This window comes from Dufourea novaeangliae, unplaced genomic scaffold, assembly GCF_001272555.1.
Source record: "Dufourea novaeangliae isolate 0120121106 unplaced genomic scaffold, ASM127255v1 scaffold1, whole genome shotgun sequence".
Lineage (NCBI taxonomy): Eukaryota > Metazoa > Arthropoda > Insecta > Hymenoptera > Halictidae > Dufourea > Dufourea novaeangliae.
This window is the reverse complement of record NW_015373885.1, coordinates 1,615,262-1,640,212: the sequence shown is the minus strand read 5'-3', so window position 1 is coordinate 1,640,212 and position 24,951 is coordinate 1,615,262.

The following is a 24,951-nucleotide window of genomic DNA, read 5'->3' as shown; positions in this document are numbered from 1 at the left end:
ATGGCATACATCACTCATCAATTTAATGCGGTGTAAATATTAATTGGATCGGTAATGTCCTGTACAACATCTTCTCCTAGCCCAATATTTTAGTTATTTTTGCAAATGTAATCAATCACTAGCCCCAGTGTTAATGAATTATTTACACGTGAATAATAATCAAGATGCAGGAACCCACTTCTCTTTCCCCTGAAACTGCTCGCAGGAATTACCTAAGCCCACTTTCCGCTAATACCATGCTCCACTTCAACCTGACTTTACCATAACATAAATCCCCAAGCATAGTACCAACCATATATAAAACATAGCCCCGTAAATGAGAGCCGTATCTAACTCAAATTAATTATCATAGTAATTCATATATTGTAAAATAGAAGTTTAGAAAAACTCAGAAATACTCTATTTGGTTCGTAATAAGCCATCGTATGCTTTTTGTGATCTATCGGTCGACCCTAATATTGGTCTGCTCGTTTAACGTTCAGATTCCAATCAATAGCTTAAATCATACTGATCATCGCACAAAGGATTGCATTCCGAACCCCTTTGATCACGTACACCGAGCCCTTAAATCATCCTGGAAAATACACAGCAGGAAAGAGCTAAGTACGTCTTCCTTCGTGCTTCCACAGCCACGAACCATCAATAAACCCGAATTAGTACCATTAAGAGAATCGATGTTGCTAATTCGCACGATCGTTCGTTGCGACCGGCCCGATAAATCAAGCGCAGAACGTACATTTGAACAGAAATGAGTGGAAACGTTGGCTAAAATACGCACGAATAGAAAGGCGCATGAGTTCTACGGATAAATCGATATCGGTCGTGAGTGTGGTTTCTACTTGTGAATACATTTCATTTGATTTTTTAATTATGAAATGAATGTAATAAACTGGACACATTTTTATTGAGAATAATTTTAAGTGTAATAAATCCTTGACCTGGAAATATAATACATCGAATGAAGCTCTAACAAGGAAGGGACTATCCAATTGCTTCCCTTGTGAGTGATGTATGAAAAAATGGTTCGTGGAACATTTCAGTGGTTTCGGAGTGCGAATGTACCGAAAGATTTTATTTCGCTTGCATAATGTAACTAATACTCGTATAATTTCCACTTTTCAGAAGGAAAAATTTGTATGCAGATAAAATCTGCGAATAATGAACAAAAAGTAAAAAAAGACTATAACAGCAGTTCGTTGAATAAAGATAGATATTTTTTAAGTTTCTCGCGATACATTGCACGTGAATGACCTAAAATCAGAAATTTGGAACAATCTTGTCAATTTCACCGGTTTTTATTGGTCTTAATTTCGTATTTGGTATCAATGGTACTTTGGATCAATCGAAGCAATCACAAAGGTAAAACGTTTCCAACATTCTAAAACGTATTAACACTTTGACTGCCACGTCATCCAAATACGGGTGACACGTACATTGCAAAGAAGCTGGATTATCTAAATATTATTATAAAATTTTTGCGTAAAATTAAAATCGCAGTATAATTTAGAACCAAACCAACAGCCTCTATTAACTATACACATATATTTTCGACGATTTATGATTTAAAAAACGAGATAAAGTATGTCTGACTACGTACGACCATTTTCACTGTGGCAGTCAATGTGTTAAAAAGCATGCTCGCATTCGATAGAATTATTACATTGCTTTCCCTATTGTTCTGCAAGCCTGACAAGTCTCTAGTCTCCTAACACTCTAAACGACGATCCATACAACACAGAAACGGACACAAAATGAACATCCGGATGAACGTTAAATCGTCGCTATCCATTTTCGTCGGCTGCGAAACGGGATTCCAACTCAAGTACCAGGGGATTTATAACCCGAACGACACTGGATGCCCGCCTTTGATCAGAGTCCGCCATTAAAGAGTTTTATCTCCTATAACAAAATCTATCGCGAGTCGGACGAGAAACGAGGTTCCAACAGGAGGGTGGGAGAGTTAAACCGTTTAGGGGATTATACGTAGGGAGAGTCTTTGATAAAAAATAAAAAAGCTAGGCTCGGTAGGGTGTGGTGGTAGCGGCTTCCGATCGACGCGATTCCGATCGCCTCGAATCACCGTTTTAATCCCGAGTTATGGCGATCCACGGAAGCCACTCACCTCCTATATCCGCTGTGGATCTCAACGTAACCCGGAAGGAGAAAGCTGCAAATGGTGTGATCGTTGCATTAGGACTCTACATCCGACCCCTGGACTATTAAAGAGATTCAGAGGACATAACAATAGCGCCGAGTGAAAGATTAACCCCGTGGTGTCGTCGGGGTGGATCGCGATAAAATCTCGTTCCGAAAGTATAGAGATCGAGAGAAGAAAAAAATCGTTCCCTTCTAACCGTCGTAAAAACAACGCTCTCTTTATTTTATGCCACGTCGGACCAGAGGGTTTATATGGTAATCGAGTATTAGCCCCCGACGTGTCGATAGGAAGAAATAAAAGTCGAACGCGCAATGAGAAATCGTTACTACCGCGAGAACACGTAAATCGATTTACCTTCTTCGCGCACTAAAAGGCAGATACGGGGAGGAGTAAAACCTTCAGATTCGAATTTTGATTACCGCTAGGGAGATGAATGTGACACGCAAAACGCAGTATTTTCAGGCGATTCAGGGAATATCGAGTAATTTCACGAATAGTATCGGGTTTATGAGGAATTCTATTTTAAACGATTACTTACAGCTGGCTTCACAAGAGCGTTGGAACGATATCTGGAAAATATGTGGAGCATCATCAATCTTAAGCTTCGTGGAAATTCTATACTTACTTGAAAGCAGACATTCCCTGAGGTTTACGCGGAAAACTTGAGCAAAAGCATAGAGGCCATACTTGAAAATGAAGGGGATTATGCAATTATATTAGTTAATTGCGTTGTAGTGTTTTAAATATACCCTAAGCCTGTCTTTGAATTTTTGAAGAATATCAATTATTTTTCCAGATATCGTTCAAACGCTCTTGTGAAACAGACTGTACATTTTAATTATACATATAGCGAATGTTATTTCTTGTAAGCTCGTTTCACCTATTTGAGAGCTTTACAATGCATATTCCATAATACCAATTATTAAAATTTAGTTAACCCTTCGCTGGTCAGGTTAAAATCTTATTACATACTCATTACACAACTAGATGTTTTGCATTTTAAGAAAAGATCGAAATAACCAAGCATTCCCTTGTAATGAAAATAAAATATTTCAAAAACATTTATGCGGTTCCTCGGACATCACTTCACTAGTTAAGGGTTAAAATGATTAAAATATAATGAATTCTAGGAGGTTCATAAATATGTAATTTGTAAATTAGTGTAAAATCATTAATATATACGTTACAAGCATGGTGTAAGTCACAAAATAAAAAAAAATTGAGGTTTCCTCTTATTTTATATGATGTACATCGATTTAGGTATTTCAAAGTTCTGAAAGAATTGTCGTAACGAAACGTACATGACTTAGAACACTTGAGTAGTTTCTGTACAAAACCTAAAATTATAAATGAAAAATGTATATTCGAAAGAAAATACATATCCCGAAGATATTTCATCCTATATCACAAGTTATGTGCATCTATCAAATATATTCCATTTCCAATATATTCTACTGTAAGTTATTTACACTGCATTTTACAGAAACGACCTGACGAAACAGTCTGCACGATCGCATCGATACTACGGAAACCGGGTCAAACTTGGAAACCAATAGCATCTGGCATTAATACGTGATACAGCGGTCCATTAGGAAGATTCAGTGCGATTCAGGAGCCAATGGAAAGAAACGGGAATTTGAGTAAAAAGGAGGGCGATAGCTCCATCGCGATTGGAGGTGGCGAGGCCAAAATCGATAAGAATCGGACCTGCCGGCTCGCAGGGGCTGCGGCCAAGAGGAACCAGAGGAGAAACAGAACCGAGAAGGATGCGAAAGGCAAAAGATATTCCCCTGAGTTAGCCACAGCGAAATGCGATAACATCTCAACTGCCTTTGCTCCACGCATTGGCTGATTTAGCCCCACTGCTAGGCGGTTTCTGCTCTGAAAGCAATTGTTGCTCCGCAACAAAATTCTCCCGCGACTCCGGTTAATTCGTTTACACAACGAAAATTAATAAACGACAACAAATTTACTGCTGATAACACGATACTGTCACTTAAATTTCGATCTGCCCCTTGCCCTTTTACATTAAAAATCCTCCATTTCTTCTTAGTATCCAGAGGCCTGGGATAGAAATTATATGTGACATGTTTAATAAAAAATGCAATTAAACAGCCTGAACGGGTTTAGCTTTCATGTTTAATTCTTGTTTTATGACTAACGGGTTTAGAGGTAAATTTTTAGGTATAATAATTATGACAGAGAGCATTTTCGAATTTCTGAATCTCGTTTAGTGTGAATTTTATATACCTGATACCTTAATCTTTGTCAATACAATAATTCGAAGTAGAACATATGAATTCTTCGTTCAATCGGAAGACACATCGTTCGTTTACTTCTAATAAAATGACTGCATTTTTAAACCGAATATGCAGGGTGGCCCACGCAACTTATTCACCCTACACACAGAAAAAATTTTTTATAGAAAAATTATATGGTTCGGAGGGATACATTATGTAATGCATATATTTTTGTCGCAAATGGAGGCGTTTCGGAGATTTGAAGGTCAACTTCGTTAATTTTAAATGGAATGCTATATTTTTTATGCGGAAATATTGAAGAGCGTTAAATTTTGAGAAAAAAAGTACTGACCTTTATTAGCCGTAAACCTAATAATTAACGAATAATTTCACTTTGTTTCTTGAAAATGGTCTGTCCGTAATATCAAGTTGGAGATTCAATACATTTCCTCAATCCTACAATTCCTCCAAACCATACAATTTTTCTATAACACGTTTTTTCATACAATGTATACTTTGGAATTTATTCAGGGGGAACAAGTTGCATGGTCCACCCTGTATATCATTATACATGAACCATACAAAATTTCACTTACCCAGACACATTCTATACATAAACCAAATTATTCTGTACATCTTGGATCCAATAGAGGGTGGATGCACCAATTAATGAACATGTACCAATGAATGAACATTATATGTATATAAAAACGAGTAAATTAAGTTATCCAAATAAGGAAATGATTAAATATTAATTTTTTTCCATTTCTGGTTTCATAACAATTCTTTAACTTTCTAATTCAAACAATTTTCGCGCCATTGCTTAGTAATGTTCATTCACTAATGAAATCTGTATTTCATCTTTTTAATTTAAATAAATTACATTTTTCCAACTTTCCAAATTTATACGTTATAAAAAGATATAGATATTAAAAAATCTAATTTTCATGTTCCAAATATTTATTTATATCATTGTCATATAAAATTGGACTTTAATATGTACCAAATCTCTTAAGTGTTCATTCATTGGTACGTTACATTTAACTTATTTACGCCTGCCGTAACATATCTAAGATGATACATACCAAACAGCTTTCTTTAGCAACAAAGTTTATAAAGTTTGAATAATCACTGACTATTCTACTACATTCCTAGTGTATCTATACAACATCCGCAAGCAGATACGGGATCGTTTCCATTTTCCTCAACTAAATAGAGCACTTCACTGAAGTGGTAATTAATATTTCCAATTATAAATTCATAATTCAGAAATTCAGGGGTTAAACAGAATTACTGATAAAGAAGGAACAGTCCTCCGATTTCAACGTCCATACTCCACGAACATTTTTCTCCCCCGCCACTAGAACTCAAACGTTAATTCCATTCCGTTGGAGGGCAATGTCGTCGATAAAACGATCAACATTACGAAATTTACGAGCAGTGAAATTTACCGACGCACGGTGGCCGGCTCTAACTAATTCAGCAGCGTTCGCATTACGCGGTTTCAATTACCGTGGCCTGTCGATCTCGCCCAGGGCGCAACACGTACTCGCGAACGGAGAGCCGGAGGAACGATCCTGACCGAACCACCCCATTCTTTCTCGCCTGACGTTTCCGGTGGCGTTCTGCCCCCTCCAACGCGATATCAGAATGGCGTAAGGAAGCTGGGAAAGGGCGTCGACGTCGAACGGAACGAGTATCAGGAACGTCACGTAGGAAGCAACCCGTCACGAAAACCCGTCACATCCGACCGGAACGGAAACCAGGAGCGAGACGAGAGAGGAGAGACCAGTCGGCAAAGAAGAAAGAATTTAGCACGCAACATCTCTTTTCCGTTATCCGGTGTAGCGCCATCCCTCCCCTGCACTGATGCAGGATTGTCAAATGCGCGAGGAAAAGGCTTGCCCACGTATTCCGTGAGAGATAGCCCACGTGCACCGCAGCGACTTCCGGTTACGGTGTTGGGAAATAGGAGAGACTACCTCGAATCTCCGACGAACGAAAAATCAGCCACCGCCTCACGGTTTTAGAGAGGCAGAAACGGGTTTCCATCTGGATAGCACGGGGAACGTAAGCTCTAGACGTCTGAAATATTTAAAGTGAACACAATACGGATGGTGAAATATTCAACAAGGAACGTGTAACTTCAAGGATAATTAAATGTAATTGGATACCATGTTCAAACGATATTTTATCTATAGGCTCGAGTTTTCTTGTCAATTAGGAATGATCTTATTAACCCCTTAGGAGCTCATGAAATTGTAGGAAAGTGTGTCAAAATAAAACACCTTTTTTAATTTCATTGCTTTATTATACAGGGTGAGCCACGAATCGTGATCAGTAGATATCATTAGATGTGTTCCAATGTACAGAACGAAATGTTTACAAACAGTAGGCAAGAGCTCAACATCGGAACGCGTACAATGGCGTAGCATACGATACTCTTTGTAATATTACAGTACGAATATTTCTTTAATCTTTTCTCGACCCAGAGGAAACAAAAGTAACATATGTTATGTTATGATACTTACCGAATTCGTATTGAAATCCTGTAACAGATAGGCGTAAAAAAATTATAGATGTATTTGCCAAAAATTGAAGGTGGCCTTGAAAAATCATGAAAAAAAAGAGTTGACAAAAAATTTGCTATGATCACGTTAAAGCTCGCTTGAAACCATGCTATACCTGATAAAAACATTTTCCATCGGACTGCTAATAACAGAGTAATCTCTACTAATTCGTGGTTCACCCTGTATACATGTTTGTATAATTGAATCAAAAAACATTTTTCTGAAAAAACGTCTACTTTTTCTACACGATTATTAGGGGGAGGTCATAGAACCTGTCAAGAGCATACTTTGTTACCATTCCGCTTTTGTTGTCGAGACTCGGGCTTCGGGCAACAAACGAATTTACGAGGGTCTGAAACATTTCTCCCTATAAGCTTATTGTCTCGGCGCGAACCGGAGTTCAGGACGATAATCGACAGGGGTCTGTAATACGTGAATGATAGAAACGGGAATGTCATATTTCCTTCGAATGTAACATTCCGAAGGTGGGCCTTAACCTTCCACCGGTCAGGCCACCTTCTATGACACGATTAGTCGTACAAAAAACACAGGCTGTTTTACCCAATACAAGTACGCGAACGATAGAAGGTTAATATAGTAAAGTTTGAAATGTTTTTGAATACCCTCGTGCGATCTGTGATGAACTCATTACTATTACCTTTTTGATGACCCTGTATTTGAACCTGTTAAATAAATTGATAATATTGATACCAAACAAATGTGTTCAGAAATTCTAAATAACTTTATCGCTTAGTGGATCATATGGCTTTAGAATGTATGGAATCCGGTAGAACGAATTCCCAGAAATTGCTTTTAAAGTTAACAAGTGCCTCGATTTCACATTCAACCCGTCAAAAAGTTATTCTGATGTTTCACCAGCTTTGCAGTACGTCCCCCCCCCCCCCCCGCCCATTCAAAAGTATGGGACCAGAATTTATGATTATTGGAATAGTAACTCATTGTGTATTCTGGTACGATATCATAAAAGTCACGGAGTCAGAACATATACCAATGATGTCCAATGATGTCCAATCACATACTTTTGGCCGTTACTGTACACAACCGTTCATAAATATTAACCCATTTGTAATCGGCATTTCAAAATCTGTAGCATTCATCACGTTTCTCTTTAGCAAGATGTTCATTACCTTGACTTCCAATTTGTATTAGGCTAGATACTTTCTTCATACAATAACTAGCTGAAGTTATTCAACCTTTTAAAAGTTTGAATTTTTACCCGTTATACTTTTAAGTAGCAGAACCTTTACGTATTCAGCTAAGGGTCTCACCTTAAAACCGCCGGCTGCGAATGTGTCAAAACACTTGGTCTATATCAAGAAAATATGATATTTTGTAATATTACGTATAATTGTATATTTTAAGCCACGTTTATTACTTCGTAGTAGCATAAGACATGCTTTAATATCCATTAAGCAGTATTTATTTCAGGCGTTCAGCAATTTAGTAACGCCCCGTTACTGCATATTCAATAAGTGTCCTAATATTTACGAGCGGGAGCGTATATCAATAGAGTCGCTGCATCATCAAACTCGGCCCAGTTCCGCTGCAACGCCAAAAATCCCTCAGATTTCATGATTCCCACCAAACAACATCCATTGGAAAGCATTTTAATCCCAACAGCGTCTTGTTTATAAATCGTAAGCGTTAAAAGTCCCGTCCGATCATTCCTGCGTCAGAGATGCGACGACGAACCAAGAAGAGTCCAGAGGGGGGTGGTTTCCTGAGCTCTCGTTCGTGTTTGCACGCGAGCTTCTTGGGGCAGAGGGAGGCAGGGGGGTTGGAGGAAACGAGTTCGGCGAAGTTCGACGAAGAGGAAGGAGAAGAAGGAAGGATATGCCTCAGTCTCCGCGAGGCGAAAAGTTCGTCGATCCCCAGGAGAGGTCCGGGAAATCTGCGTTCTTAGCCGAAGACGTTTCTATTGAAAGCTTTCTTTTCGGGTCGCACCTGACGGATCGACTTATCGCAAGTTCTGTCGTTTCCTTTCCCTCCGGCGCGGCGCCGCGTCGAAAATGGACCGAAAGGAACGAGACGGGAGAAGCGACGAACGAGTTTTCAGAGTGGAGAGAGAGAGAGAGAGAGAGAAAGAAAAAGCCGGTGAAGCGCGGGTCTCATGGAATACGAATTTCCTGAATAAGAATAGGATCTCGGGATACTCAAGGTCGACGAGGAGCTAAGCCCGTGAAATAAAGTTAGTTAGAGACGGGCCGAGAAAAGGAGCAAAATATTTTCCCCGGGTGAGATTGGAAGAATTCCAGGAATACAGGGAAAGCCACGCGGGCCAGACCACGTTGGCGAATAGATTAAAGATTAAAGGAGAGCCGCGAAGAGGATTTCAAGATTTTATTAAATATTCAACTATCCCCATCCATAATACAGATATCGGTAATAGAAAAACTGCGGCGAAAGTTGGTTATTTTCGGGCTGTGTGGCTTTACCCCGCGGAGAGCTCTCGCCGTGGAAAATTAAATGTTAACTCTCGGCATCTGGTTGAAAGAGCAGCCACGAGCTGAACTGCCATACACAAGCTTTTCCGTGAAAATATCCGTTAATGTAATTATGGGAATATGTACATTTAAATATTACGCGAAAGAAAATGAGGCCTCGCGGACCGTAAATAATATTCGGAGTGAATGTACTCGTGTGCACTTAAATTACACCGAAATATACCCTGGCATGTACATATGTACACACGGAAATACAAATATTCATAGACTAAATATACAAAAACGTGGTATTGAACAGAATTAGATCATGATGTAAATTTAGGATGTTAAAAATGAAAAATGACAAAGGTGGTTTAAAGTTTGATTTCATGATGGACTGCATTTTCTTTTCGGAATATTCGAGTTTCACGGGACTCTAACAAAATTATGAAAAATAAAAAATAAATGGACCAGTATGACTAAGTGCGCTAAATCCACGGTATTACTTTCGACTCGTATTATTCCTTGAAATACGTCCGCGTCCAACGCTTCCAAATAATACTAAATATACAGAATTGTGGCTTAAACAAAACTAGATTATGATGTACATCCTGTATGCTTGATAATTAAAAGTAGGTTAGTTAAATTTTATGTCATAATTGACTGAATTTTTCTTTCAGAATTTTCACGTTTTATAATAATGACAAGAAATGAAATATAAAGGGACTAGTAAAATATGAGTGCACAAAATCCAGAGTTTTTATTACTCTCGACTCATGGTATTCTTTGGAACACGTTCATGTTCTACGCTTCCAAATGATGTTATGCAAAGGGTTTCCGAAATGGTGGTACAGCCCGAAAAGATGTGATCCTACATGCAAAAGTAAGTCGAAAATCTACAATAATATTTTATCGTAGTAATGCTTCGTTTTCGAAAAAATGGAATTTGAGAATCTGCTGGATACGTGTGCCGTTGAATAGGACTTGGTTGGCGCTTCTGTTCATTGCATTCTGTTCCTACTTATTGCTACTATGAATTACGCGTTAGATGAATTTAGAAAACATAATCTTGGAAAGCAAGCATCATACGAAAAAATGTTATCTTCTGCCATTCGGGTTGTTCCACCATTTCATATAGAAATGTGACAATAAACGAAATTAGATTCTGATACATATCCAGTACATTACAAATTAAAAGAGGTTTAATTTAAATTTTAATTCTACCATGGACTGCATTTTTTCTCAGAATTTTCGTGTTTTACATACGGCAAAATAATTACGTAAAAATACAAAATAAATGGACCAGTATAATATGAGTGCACAAAATCTACCGTGTTCATTACTCTCGACTCGTGTTATTCTTTGAGACACGTCCACGTTCTCCGCTTCTAAATAATATTATACCCGACATGATGTAATTCTACATGCATAAATAAGTATAAAATGTAGAATAACATTTCTTCGTATGATGCTCCGTGTTTAAAAGAATCCAATTTGAAAATCTGCTGAATACCAATAATTCTGTTTCCACTTATTACCACAATGTACAGACTTTAGATGAATTTAGAAAATGAATTATCTTGTAAAGGAAGCATCATGCGAAAAAATATTATTCTACATTTTCAACTTATTTTTGCATGTATTGTAGAATCACATCGTTCAGGTTTCACCTCCATTTTGAGAACACCCTGTATATACAGAAAAGTGACATTAAACAAAATTAGATTACGATGCACATCCAGTGCATTAAAAATGTAAATAAGGCTATTTAAATTTCGATTCTACGATGCACTGCATTTTTCCCCAGAATTTTCATGTTTTACACACGCCAAAATACATAATGACAAAAAATATACGAACCAGTGCACGATACGAGCGCACCAAATCTACAGTGTCTTTATTACATTCGACTCGTGTTACCCTCTGAAACTCGTGCTCGTTCCACGTTTCTTTCGCCCTATAGCGTCCAAAATTCCGTTTAATTCCGTCCATCGCGCCACGGAGCAAGGTTTCCAAGGCTTCATTTCCGGAATATGTCCACTGGGCATACCATCAGGGGGATATTGACACGGGCGGCGGACGGCGGCGTTCAACTTCTTGTAACACGCGCGGAGACCTCAGAGGTCTCGAAGGCGAAGGGCCCTACACGGTAACCTTGCCCTCGTCGTAAAAATGCAAAGTGTTCCGAGCGAATAAAAAGCTTCCACCCCAACCACCCTCGCTCCCGATCGGCGCGAACCTCATGAAACTTTCAGAAGAAACGACTACAGCGCCGACAAGAGAGCGGCGTTGCGTACGGAATGCGTTCCCGATGCTTTCCTTCTTCGAGTCATTTTTTTCCCCCACCCTCCCCCCTCTTCGCCGCCCCCGTATCCGGCGGAAACGCACGCGGGGGAAAGGGTGGTTTCCGTTGCAACGCGTTACGTGACTGCGTTGATACTTTTCCAGTCGACAGTTTCCACCGAGCAGCTTTACACTTCTCCACGGTATTTCCTTTGAGAGTTTACCCGTCTTTCCCCATGAATCTTGGCCGGGGCAACCTTCGGTTCCCCCGTAGCGGCGTTGCATTAATAAATGATCCAAGTTCCGAGAGAGCAGCCGAAGGATAATGCGAAAGGGTTGTTTCGAATATTTTCCTTTCCTCGGTAAGAGAGTTCTTTTCTATTCTTCCTTCGCCGCGAAGGGAAACGAAGTTTTGCTCTGTGCTTCGATTAAACAAGTCACCGGAATAATGGCGTCGTCCCGTATCTCACGACGGAAATATTACGCGGAAGAGAAAAGAGAAAGAGAGAGATCTTTAAATATTCATTCTCGGCCTCGGTGGCGAAAACGAGCGGCGACCATTTGTCTTCGGGAACGCGATAACATGGAATGCTTTTTTATGAAATCTGTCTTTTGCTCCTCGTGAAATCCGTTTTGCACGTTAGATAGATACGCGTGATTCAGTGCAATTTCTTTTCCATCCGGGGGTTGATTTCTTTGTTTTTACGGGGCGCGGAAGGGTTATTCGAAGAATACGGATCACCTGCGTTAACTCACTCTCTCTTGAGATTCGTAAGTCGCGATCTATTATATAATAAATCTTGCCTCGTGGTCGCTGTGGCTACCTTGTATTGTTTTTACCCGGTTTGGAAATAAAAGGCAAGACGAGTGGAGAGTACATGAAATAGTATATAACTCGAGAACATCGGGAGAAAGAACGATGGAGTTCTCCTCTACATCGAGGTTAACATTGTTTTATATCGACGTTATTTATTTTTATGTTATTCTACGTTTGTGCATGTACTATAACGTTTCAATCATTCAGCTTTCCGACATTTTTCGCGATGGATTCAATCCAGAATACCCAGTCGAGGTTCTCCAGTCGTTGAAAGTATAAGATACCTACATCAACGAAGATAGAATAATGATGATGGATGTTAATGTGGTACACATAATTATCTTTGTTACTCCCAGTGCTTCGTAAATTTCTTTTCCTTACTGTTTCAAGAACAATGTGTATTCGTTATTTCAACGTGACACGTTCCTTTAGAGATGGACGAAAAGAATCATATCTTTCATATAAATAAATTCGTTCTATTGTTGGAATACTTGCTTCTAATCGATAATTATTCGATAAACTTGCTTTATTTTAAGACAATTCCTTGCAATAAATATTTAATGATCCCTCTATTATTGACAATTCTCTATGATTCCGAAGAGTAGACTGCATCTGTAAATTTTTAGGCAACATCTAGAAGAATCACGACATCTATAATAAAGTCTGAAGTGCGCAAAGGCTCGAGGAAAATCAATCTTCGAATCAGAAAGGAAATGATGGAAGAAAATGTTCGTGCTATAAAGCAACGTGTTCCGAGAAAGAGAAGACGATGCGATCAAATAAGTTCGCGAACTTCAGGTGCGAATATGCACGGAGAAAGTAGTTACGTCGACAGTTGAAAAGGTACAAAGAAGACAGCGATGGAAAGGGGATGAAATAGAGGAGAATCTACATCGATTCGCGAGATGCATCGACATATCCTGGTGCTCGAAGGTGTTTTTCGCCGAAGTAAACGGCTTCTTCTGTGTGAATCGCGTATAACTTCGGGGAGTCCTCGTAAAACTCTGGAAAATTTATCGCTTACTACCTCCGTAACGCGGAATGTCGCCGACCCGATACGTGTTTCGCTCCCCCGCCGAAACTCTCAAGAAAACGAAACGATCGATGCATATTTAAGAGCTCGATCATCCTTCCTGAATTCTGACAGAACGATCGGGGGATGAATTTTTGAATACGCAAAGGCAACGTCTCAAGAGGCCTACGACGCTCGTGACGAATACACAAATATTCTATTTCTATCGATCGCTGTCCAAATATTCTCCGAATGTGCGATTACACGTAGAAGAATATATTTCGATTGCGTAAAAATGTTCACTTTTTATTATTCATGAGGCGAATCCCGACTTTTAAACATTCATAGCTTTTTATTATTACCAATAGATTTTAGTACTTATTCAGGAGATATTACGAGTGGCGATATTACACTACCGTCCATACATTAGTATCTGGGTACCTCAGTAAATGTTATTATTTCTCAAGAGATAAAGAAGTATCGCGTGAGCAACTATTTCCCGAATTGAATAGCTTTCTTTGACCAATTTTACAACAGTACCAAGTCCTCTCGATGCATCTTCTTTGGAACTCGCATTGACCATCGCTTACAGTCTAAGGCTCACTCTATTACATACACTATGTAGATTATTCTGATCGAACACTACAGTCGTCAAAACTATAAAAGTTAGAATAAAGCAAATAAAATTTGCTCATTTCGATACATAACGTACGTTCTACAGGTACCCGTCCGTTCAACTTTGGAGATACATAGTACATTTATCGATATCATTTGTTAATAAATTGTATTACTCTGTAACAATTAAATATATTCCATTTTAATAATAGAATGATGACAATTTATAAAGGTGGGTATGTTTGTAGAATGTTCACAGATTTTAACCATTATACAAATATCCAGATACTCATGGACAGTACTATACACTACCACTCATAAGTATGTGGACACTTAGTCTGTATGATACAAATGTGATGTTTTATAGAAATGATATATTTTAGACTACATTTAAGCTACATTAATTACTTCATAGTAGCACTGGCCTTGTTGATAGAGCCGTAATATCCCCTAAACAGTGTTTCCTGTACATCCACAGTAAATCCTCAATGAGTGTTCGAAGAGTACAGTTTGTAATGGGTTAGCACAGTGATACAGCTTGGAATTCTAAAGTCAATGATATTTTATCAGCCGCATGTGGCCATTAGTTTATGAAATATTTAATGTTCAGTGCCGAGGAGCCTTCGAACACTCATCGAGAATTTACTGTACTACTTATTCCGATAAGTATTCTCATACTTACGAACGGGAGTGTACGTACTACACGACATTATGTAGATACAGTTCCAGCGGTATTATCGTATTGTTCACTAGTACTTCGATTAAAAGTCAAAGTTAAAGATCAAAGTTCAAGCAGATCACGAAGACATTCCAGGAACGTGAGTGTATTCTCGCGTGAAATTTTCAACGAACTCATTTATCAGAGATTCGTATCACGTGTAAATACCTGTTTCTAATTACCAGTATGCCATACATGCGTCGTCTATTGAAACGGTCGGCTATATCGTGGTAACGATTCATTTCGAACGACCATGCAGCCGACGGTCCTCCGCATTCGAATACCATGCACGCGCAAGGGATGATACCATGGCTACGTCGAAAACAATAAAGATGCCATGCCCTTCCCCCAGGAGAAGGGAGCGCGGTGAGAAGAGCAGAAATAGAAAGGGTGGGAAACGGTTTCCAGCATTCGTAATTCCGATGACACGATAATGCTGACCAGCCATGCCGGCCGAAACAATTTATAAGTCCCCTATCTGGACAGGTCACTTTAAATTATGAAACTCTTTATTACGGTGCCAACCGCGAAAGACGTTAAACGCGCTGAGTCGTTGTTGTTGGGAAATCCACCACCCCTATACCGACCCTTCTCATCGTTGCTTGCGTACGCGAATTTCAGGTGTCGCATGAGCCCGGGACCTGGAAATTAATTGTATGGCGATCGTTAATACCGGGACGTTACGCTGGGCGAAACTAAATTATCGAATCCAAGTGGAAACTGCTGAGTGATGTATGAAGGACATACGGGCAATGTCTTCGGTGTTGAAAACCTTTGTTTCCGTGGAAATATTCAGCATTCAAGTCTGTGCGCCAATTTTATTTTCAAGTGTTTTCAGAGTAGCACTGGTCTGGAGTGTTTCTGCTGCTTTGTCGTATGTTTTTTGGGGGTGGGAGTGTGGGGAGGGTGGAAGGGGGTGGATACGAAATGTATTTTGTTAACGGAATGAAAGGGGTTATTGGGGTCAACAGCTTCGGTTCTTTGTGAACAGAAGCGCAACACGCATAGTAAGTGGCATAATAAAGCATACGTAACACTGAATAGCAGAATAATATTAACGACAAACTTTACATTTTGTGTAATGAAAAGTTCTACTTAAATTCTAATTTGCGTTTTCTCCCGCGTATGTCATGAAATGTCCAATTAAAAAGTTATGTCTCTGTAAGAGAATCGGAACTTAACAGAGTAAAGGAAGTAGTTTCGCGTATATTATTTTATAATTTCAACCGTGGAAGAAGAAGTGTAATTTTTATTTTGGATCTAGTAGTGTTACTCAGCTTAGCTTAATTTATCTAAGAAATTGTAAGGATTGATATTCGTCCCGGTTTATCCACTTCATACATAGAAATTTGTTGATCCGCTTTAATTTATTGATACCTTCAAATACTGAAATGCAATGATAGAGTAATCGAAAGAAAAAAGGAATGACTTCTGATATAACAATAATGTATGATACTCAAGTAATAATAAAGCACTCCCTGTCATATATGCAATTTATACTACTAGCGGTGAGTAGAATAGGTCGCGGTACTGACTGATATATCCATGATCTATACTACTGAGAGGCCCAATACATATCGTTTAAAACTGCTATTTCACCAGAGATTTTTGTCTAAATCATTGTATTTTCAAAATTTCTGAAAATGTAATTTTATTATAACGCTTCTTAAATATTGAAATAATACAGTGAGGATTAATCCGACCGCTACATTATTTAATACTTAGTTATATTTTCAAATATTAAGTAATAAATATTCCGTTGCAATATGCTTGTTTGAATATTAAAATATTCTGTTCCCAAATTGCTACGAATAATCGATATTATTCTCTACTTAATCTCTTTGTTAGAATAATGTATCTACCCGAACAAATGTAAAATATTAGACCTCTTATCTACTTCCCTAATCAAATATTTATTATATTCATAATAAATTATGTACTACACATCCAAGAGCAAGGCCACACAAGTAAACATACAGCAAAAACTCAACAAAACAACATACACAGACATCCGTATTCAAACGTAACACATATTAAGTTTGTCGGAAAGTTGTATCGCCTTTTCGGACTACGTGCATACTAAAAGGAAGACTTTCTATTGAAAAATAATTGATAAATTACCAAAACAATGGAATACAATCATAAAATTGACATCCAAAATTACAGAACAAAGTGAACATATTGTAACATAACTTAAATAAAGGGCACAAAAATCGACAGACCTAATAGTTCAAGCAATTGCGGCTTTCAATTTTCCTTATCCATACTAATCAATTAATCTTCCCACTTTCATTCAGGCCATTATAAACGCGACGTAATTATTCGATTATGTCGACACTTTGCTCGCCCCTTCCACCGACCATTTCAAATAATCGAAGAGCTATTGCAGCGTGGTAACTCAAGCTCGCCCGTTCAGCCTTTTCACAAAAGAGATCTCATGGTTCACCCCTTATCAGCTTATCGCATAAATTTCGTTACCCGTGAACCTGAAATTCCTTTACCGTGGAACGTGTACCGGGCAAGGCGAAGGTGTTAACGAGACTCGCTAGACCCTCGCAATATCGTGGCCCTTAGGAAAGACCTTGTGCCGGTCTAATGAATCAATTAGCCCCCCCTCCCTCCCCCACAAACGTCTTACCAGGGGCCCCGCTCGCCCAATCGCTGTCAATTAAAAGTCATTACCGTTAAGACCTAATAATAACCGGGAATATTCGCGAAACCGTCGACACGGAGGAACCCAATCGTAATTCACAGGTACCACTGACAACCGATAGGGAAATAGTATGGCGGCCGCCGCCCGGTGACCGGCCCGCGCGACACAAGTATCGTCGGATGGAAATTAGCGAACCATGAAAATTAAATTCCCCGCGTAACGATGTCGACAAAAACGGCGTTCTCGCCCGAAGCGACGATGGCGGCCCGTTCTCATCGATTCGTCCATTATCCGAATTTCAATTAGCCGACCTCTCCCCCGCCGCCGTCGTCGCGCTGAGGTACGATAATGACGCCGGCTGCATGACCCGGAGCTATGAAAAATAAAATGGCTACGTGTGCAAGTCGGTGAAAAATGAACGAGACCCCGCGAGACTCTCCCGACGCGCGAGAGGTCACTCGATAATACAAGCTTTGAAGGAAAAAAAAATTGTTCCGTGTAACGCCGCGGGCGTTTAATTAATCGAAGTTATAATTGCGATACCGTAGTATAGTCTAGTTTTACGCCATACCGCGAAATTTTGCTGTTTTTACGGATGGTCCTGAGTTGATTTTCCTTTTAGATTCATTTGGATTGTGAAAAATGAAATTTTGTATGTCTATATAAGTATGGTGAATCTTTGATAACATGTATTTGTGGTTATTGAGGAAATGTTGGTAATGTTTTGTGTAGATTGGATTATCTGTTCAGAGTCATGTACAGTACCGGATAAATGAATTCAGACAAAGACATTTTTCGTTGTATTCTTTGTTATGGTGATGTTACTGAAGTTCTGCCCTGCAGAGTGTTTACGATTATTCCGACGCAAGCTTTCATAGAAGTTACACGGAACTACCTACGTATCACAAAATATAAAATAAGTTTTATCTGTACATAGCTAGACAAAAGGAATCGGACGTTTCATTCACAACCATAAATTGTAATCTGAAACAAGAACTTCACGAGAACATTATAATTATACCTTTATTTTATCTATTCTCGGATGGTACAAGGTAAAAATCAGCAAAAATTTTAAAAGAACATCATAGACGGCTCAAATGGAGCGCAATCATCCACAGTTTTGCGATGTGCGGACATTTATTTATTCGACAACAATTTATTCGAGGAGGACATTTAGTAAATGTATCGAGTATGGGCGACCTAAGAAAATAACAATTACAAAAGACAGACGCTGATTATTTAATGTATCGTCAGTAGTATCCTTAATTCAAATACTGCAGGAACCTATTTTTGTACAGTACTATATACCCGGATTCTTTGCGTCCGTAGAATTTACAACGTTAATAAGGTTAACGATGAACGTGAACGTGATCCTGAAATATTCTGCATGTCCCTATGCACAATATGACCAGTAAATTATAAACCCCCGTCGTCTATTGTTGTTATTGTATAAAATATTAATACTATCCTCCAATTACTCGAAAGGAAACATTTTAGAATTACTAATACATTTCATAATTACTATGAAATTCGATAATTTTATTATTACTATCATTTAGTAAATTTTTGTAGTTTGTACCGTGCAATTAATATAAACACAAGATGTTATAAAACAATAATAACCTACGAAATTTGTTATACGAGGTTGTAATTAGAATGTTTATTCAAACAAATAAAAGACAAAGCGACTCTCCACCTACCTTTGTCGTGCTGAGCAGCGTGGGCGGCACAATGATCCCTGTAATCCTTTCACCTTGTCTAATCTCCAAAGTTTCCGTGGTAGTTCGGCGTTACACGCAAGTTTCATCAATTCACACACGTCCCGTAATATCACCCCGTTTCGAGTCAACGAGTTTCTCTATCCGGTCTAGCAGACACCGTTTTAAATCGACACGACGATAACTTTTCCCACAAATTGATGGTAACTATTATTCACACCCAGAAACTTATCGAACACGTCCTACATCACGATCATGCAACATAACCTAACTGTGACCCGCCAGTCTCAACGCTAAGTACTTTATCTTTCTAATCCTAGTTAATCATACTAGATAAGAACACTAAACTACTCTTAATATTAGGTACATAAGCATTACACGTTATGCTATTCCCTCCACGGGAAACGTTTTTTCGATGGAACACAATGGTCTAGTAAGATACTAATCACGACGAACACATGTCAAAACATTCATAACGTACGTTCGTGCTACTAGCACCAGAACCTATCGGCGTTCGATTTTTGTGGTTATGCGTCACATTCGCGCCAAAAACGAGTATCGCGCGGATCACTGAAATGTAAAAACTCGGGGCACACACGACGGTATACACTTGCGAACCGAATGGTGACCAGAAATCGATACGAATACTGGCTGATCCGTGGACAGATTACGGCTGACAGCTCGATCGAGGGTCGAATTTTACGAACGTGTCACAAGAGATGCAAAAGATCCGCACGCTTCCCGACGACTGAAAGAGCGACCGACCGTCCGCTGCTCTTGTGGCAAACAGTGCGCATGCGACATAAACAAACCGTTAAGAGAAACTTCGCGCCCGGTGGAGTGGGGGGAGGGGCAGATCTCCTCGGTATCTAACAGTAACGACATAATCGTGATACGGGATAAATAGTGCGCACGCGATCGAACCATACGTTTATTGGCATTCGACGTTTGTGCAGCTAATTACGCGTCCAGTGACGGAATCGGAAGTTATATACAGATTGAAACGTAGAAAAATAAACAGTTGAACGTTATATGAAGCGGAAATTATACTGTTCAGATGTATAACTTAAACGTATAAAAATAAATGGCTGACCGTTACGTAACATCGAGTTTCAGTCGTTCGTAAAATCGGCGACAATTTGTGAAAAGTTAAGAAGATCATCGCTTGCAAAAAGTGTGTACGTGTGACATTTTTTGCTGTAAGTTTTTAAAAAGTTTCTTGGCTGAAGATGTGTCGTCATACGTGCTGCGGAAGTTTCGTGGTTTCAGCAAACATTGAGAATGTTCAAGAATTTGAGGGCCTGGATACGTGAATGTTGTTACTGATTTCATGTACAAGGTATGGTGAGTACTTTTTGTATGTTGTATTATTATAGTAGATAAAAACAATGCCAAGATGTAAAAAAATGCTTTTAATTGAACATTTCGTGACGCTGGTCGGAATCCATTATATCATAAATAGACCGCGCATATTTATGCAAATATTCATACTTTGTGGACTAATTTATAGAAACTAGAATGATATAGAAATTTGTTTACCTTATTTAAGGTTATATCTGGCTGCAAGTAAAATAAATATCACATTAAACATTATGGAACCTTTTACTATATTGAGCTGTTGGACGATATACTATAAATACATATAATCTGCTGTCTAATTATGAGTGATTGATTGTATGCTTGCGATATTCTGTTGGAACTGTTGAAATTGAAATTTTACTACGTTGTATTTACTTTAATGCGATGTATACAGGGTGGACCACGAAACGAGATCAGCTTAAATTACTCTACTGCTAGCTGTTCGATCAAAACATTTTTTACTTGCTTAACCATTAGAGCAGACGTCATAAATAGAACTAAGCAGTCATTTCTTAACCGTTTACGCGAATGTATACAGGACTGATGGACAGTACTTTGAACATTGTTTTAATTAAGGTAAAGGATATTTTCTTAATGTTTCTGTGGTTTAAAAGGAAAAAATTATTTGTTATGGTGCTTGTCGAATTCGTCTCAGTATCTGCAAAAATAAGAACATAAAAAATTATAGGTTTATCTATCTGAAACTGAAGGTGACCTTGAAAACTCTGAGGAAAACGGGTTGACAAGAAATTTTCTAGAATACTAAACAAGCAAACAAAATTTTGATCGCAAAGCTAGCAGTAGAATAATCTAAACTGATTACTTTTCGTAGTTCACCCTGTATATCGCATGTACTCTATGCGTATTTTAACATAGTATTCGATGTATCCAATAAATTACAGTAAGTTAAGTAAGGTACGACTTCTAACATAACAGTAATCTATATTACTAGAATATTATCAGGACGCTGTCTGACATAGTCTTGACTGACGCTACTCCTTATAAGAAAATATGTCTTCGCGATGTTTTCAGATACAACCACTATCTATACTACTGACTAGCCTCCTACTGGTTAGATCTGTTACTCGACATTTTTTTCGACGTAATTATATTAATTTCGATACTTCTTAAACCTATTTTAATTCCATAACGCTCATACAATAACAATCTCCGTAATTACGTTTTACTGTGACTGATATGTTACCTGAGTTTATAACATTCATATCGATTCAAGAAATATTCATACAGAATTATAGTCCAATTTCATTAAATATTTAATACATCATCGAAATTACACGGTGTATTACGCGCGTCATACTTGACATAGCATAATTATATCAAACGAATCATTTACCGAGAAAACCCAATTATTGAAATTAATTATTAAACTCGCACGCCCATAACCAGCTATTTGTTAAATTGAAACTGGCACCGTCGTATTTCTCCTTCTATTCCCAGTGCAGTTACCTACAATTCCACTATCTTTTATCCTCGCCTACTTTTCTCCCTTTTCCCTCTTTCTTTTCATCCAGCCGGTTCTCTTCAATTTTTCAACTTAAATGTCTTTCTTCAGATCCCACTTGACATTTTCATTTCTCCTCTCGTCAATGTACGTTCCGAGCGAGCAATCGCCGAAGCGTTCCCCTGAAAGGGCTATATCTCTGAACGACATAAATCCGAAATAATTTAGCTGGCACGAGTCCCGGCATCGCACGGCTGCTTAACAACCCCGTAAAAAATGGACTACGCAAATGGTAACAGCTTCCTCCCGTGATTGACCATTAACTTTTATATCGTTACATGACTCGTGAAGAATCACCTTCCCACATTCACACGGCCGAATAAAATACCAATAGGTTGATAGCCTCTTCTTGCGACGTAATCTAGTATGATAGTGAAAACTTTATACCGCAAAAATTATACATCATCACACAAAATTCTATGCTTTTGAGTGTAGACAGAAAAATAAATAAAATAGATATTCTTCACTGAATATAAATATTAGTAAAATTATCTTTCACACTCTACAATTAATTATACAAAGTTTAACACATAAGGTAATTTACAGTTGGTGGACGAGAATCTCAATTTTGAAGATCTTAAATTTGTTTGAACCTATTGTTCCATTTTAATTGAACCCTTTTATTCAAACTTCCCTTCCATTTGATTAATACATTACGAAATACATATGAATGCCACCGCATCAAAATATCATCGAGAATTTTCCACAATATTGTATTCTGATTATCAAAGGAATGCATCCTGATATAATACCGTGGAACATAAAAGTGTAAAAGCCAGTATAGAATAAATACGATCAATGTGAGCTCGGTTTTCAATATTGATATCCACATCATTTTACGTCCGGCTAGTAACGTGGACGCAGAAACGTCAAGTACTTTAATTGAATTCGCTAAACGAACCTCCGAGCATCCGCGAGCCGTACGCACGATCATCCGATTTGTTTATTCCATCTCGGGATTTACGTAATTAAATATCGATTCACCGGCCCGTGATTGTTCGCTTAACAAATACAGGCAATGAATTTCGCGGTTGCTACGCGCGGCAAATTAAATAAATATCGAAAGGATCTAACAAACGGTAAAAGGGGATCTACGTACCGAAGGTAAATACCAGGAGAATCCTCCGAAAAAATCAACGGGACGACGATTCCTGTTCGTTACCAGCTGTTTATATTTCAAAGCCGGGGATGAAGTTTGTCTTTCGGGATCGATAGCGTCGTACACGATGGAAGGCAAAAGGAAGACAAAAGAAAGGATACAATATCAAATAAATTCTTGTTAGAAATTGAAAAGATTTGTCGTGTACATGGGGTGAGTAGTTCAGAATTAAGATCTAAAAAATATCCACTGGTTTTGTTATTATGTAATACAAACGAAAATATAAGTTTTACTAATTCAAGGTTGTACTTCGTTTATTCTTTCTGAATTTTATTTTATTAATACAAAGCAACTTCTGAAAGAACAGAATTTTTTCGAACAGACAAGTATTATAGCCAGGATTTTTTTGTAACATTTTTGGGAGGTTGTGTAGGTTATGTGTAGTATTTTACGTTGGATTAGTGATTACCCATCTTCATTACTACAATTTTGTAATTTTAGGCAACTCACATTTTATACAGAATATTCTGTAATTAGTGGTATATTTTACTGTCAATTATGCCGGCACTTAATTCAGATACATGACACTGTGGTAAGCTTTAATATGTCGAGTATGAATACAACACAGGTTTCAAACGTTTTCCGAAAAACAATATATTTTATGAAAAAGTTATATTCCTTAATATCGATTTACTTTTACACATACAGTCATATCTGATACATATACGAGTAATCTAATACATATTTTCTTAATAAGATTGCAATATATTCTCAATTTAGCTTAACTTCTCACCATTTTGTTCGATAGAAGTAACATATACCATCAGCACTAATAACAAATATTATTAACCCTCGCAACACCCAGCTTTTTTTATTACATGAATGGTTCTGAACTACAAAGGGAAGGGTACTTTATGTCTACTTAGTAAAAACCCTATATCTTACAAAATCTTTGTGTTTCGAATATATCTATGAACAAAAGGATTAAAATAAGGTTTCTCATTAACATTAAAAAAAGTTATTGTAAGTAATATTTAACTTTATTTCAGAACACAGAATTTGTTTCAAATGCGACTTCAAACAATTCAGTAATGTGGTGGGCATAAACTACCTTCCCCCTTGATATTGCGAGGGTTAAGGAACCAAGTACTTTCCATTTTTTGTTGTTAGAAACAAATATTTAATTTGTTTAAAAAATACTGATTACTTGTTAGTAAACGTAGTATATTTTCTACTAAATCGCGTACACCGTTAAAATCCTTGACAGCGCGAATTAACCGAATTATTCGGTTACAACGGGGCAACGGCGCGGTCTTCATTGAATTACAACTAAGACGGATCGAAACGGCCTACGTTTCGAGTTTACTTACGAGTTTACGCTGGCCGGATTAGCATGCAAATTCGATGCATTGAATTTCATAGTTTCGACAGCTGTAACAGCCGAATAGATTCGTTGTGACGTGCCCAGTTCGTCGGCGACGTCGTAGTCGTCGGCGGTCCTCGGCACCGTCTGTTCCTGATAAGCGAATTGTTTAGTCGGCCCCGAGCCCGCTACTAAGTAAGGGATTAATCCAATGTAGCCGCGATACCGACGTCGAGATTTGCCTCGGTTCTTCGAACAAAAGCGCGAATCATCGAACACGCGACGGAGAAGCCAAACTGTAACTCCGAACTTGTTCGCGATCGCGGGTTCAATGATCCACGAGATGCCGTAGGTGATCCACTAGTCGTGGAATAGCTGCG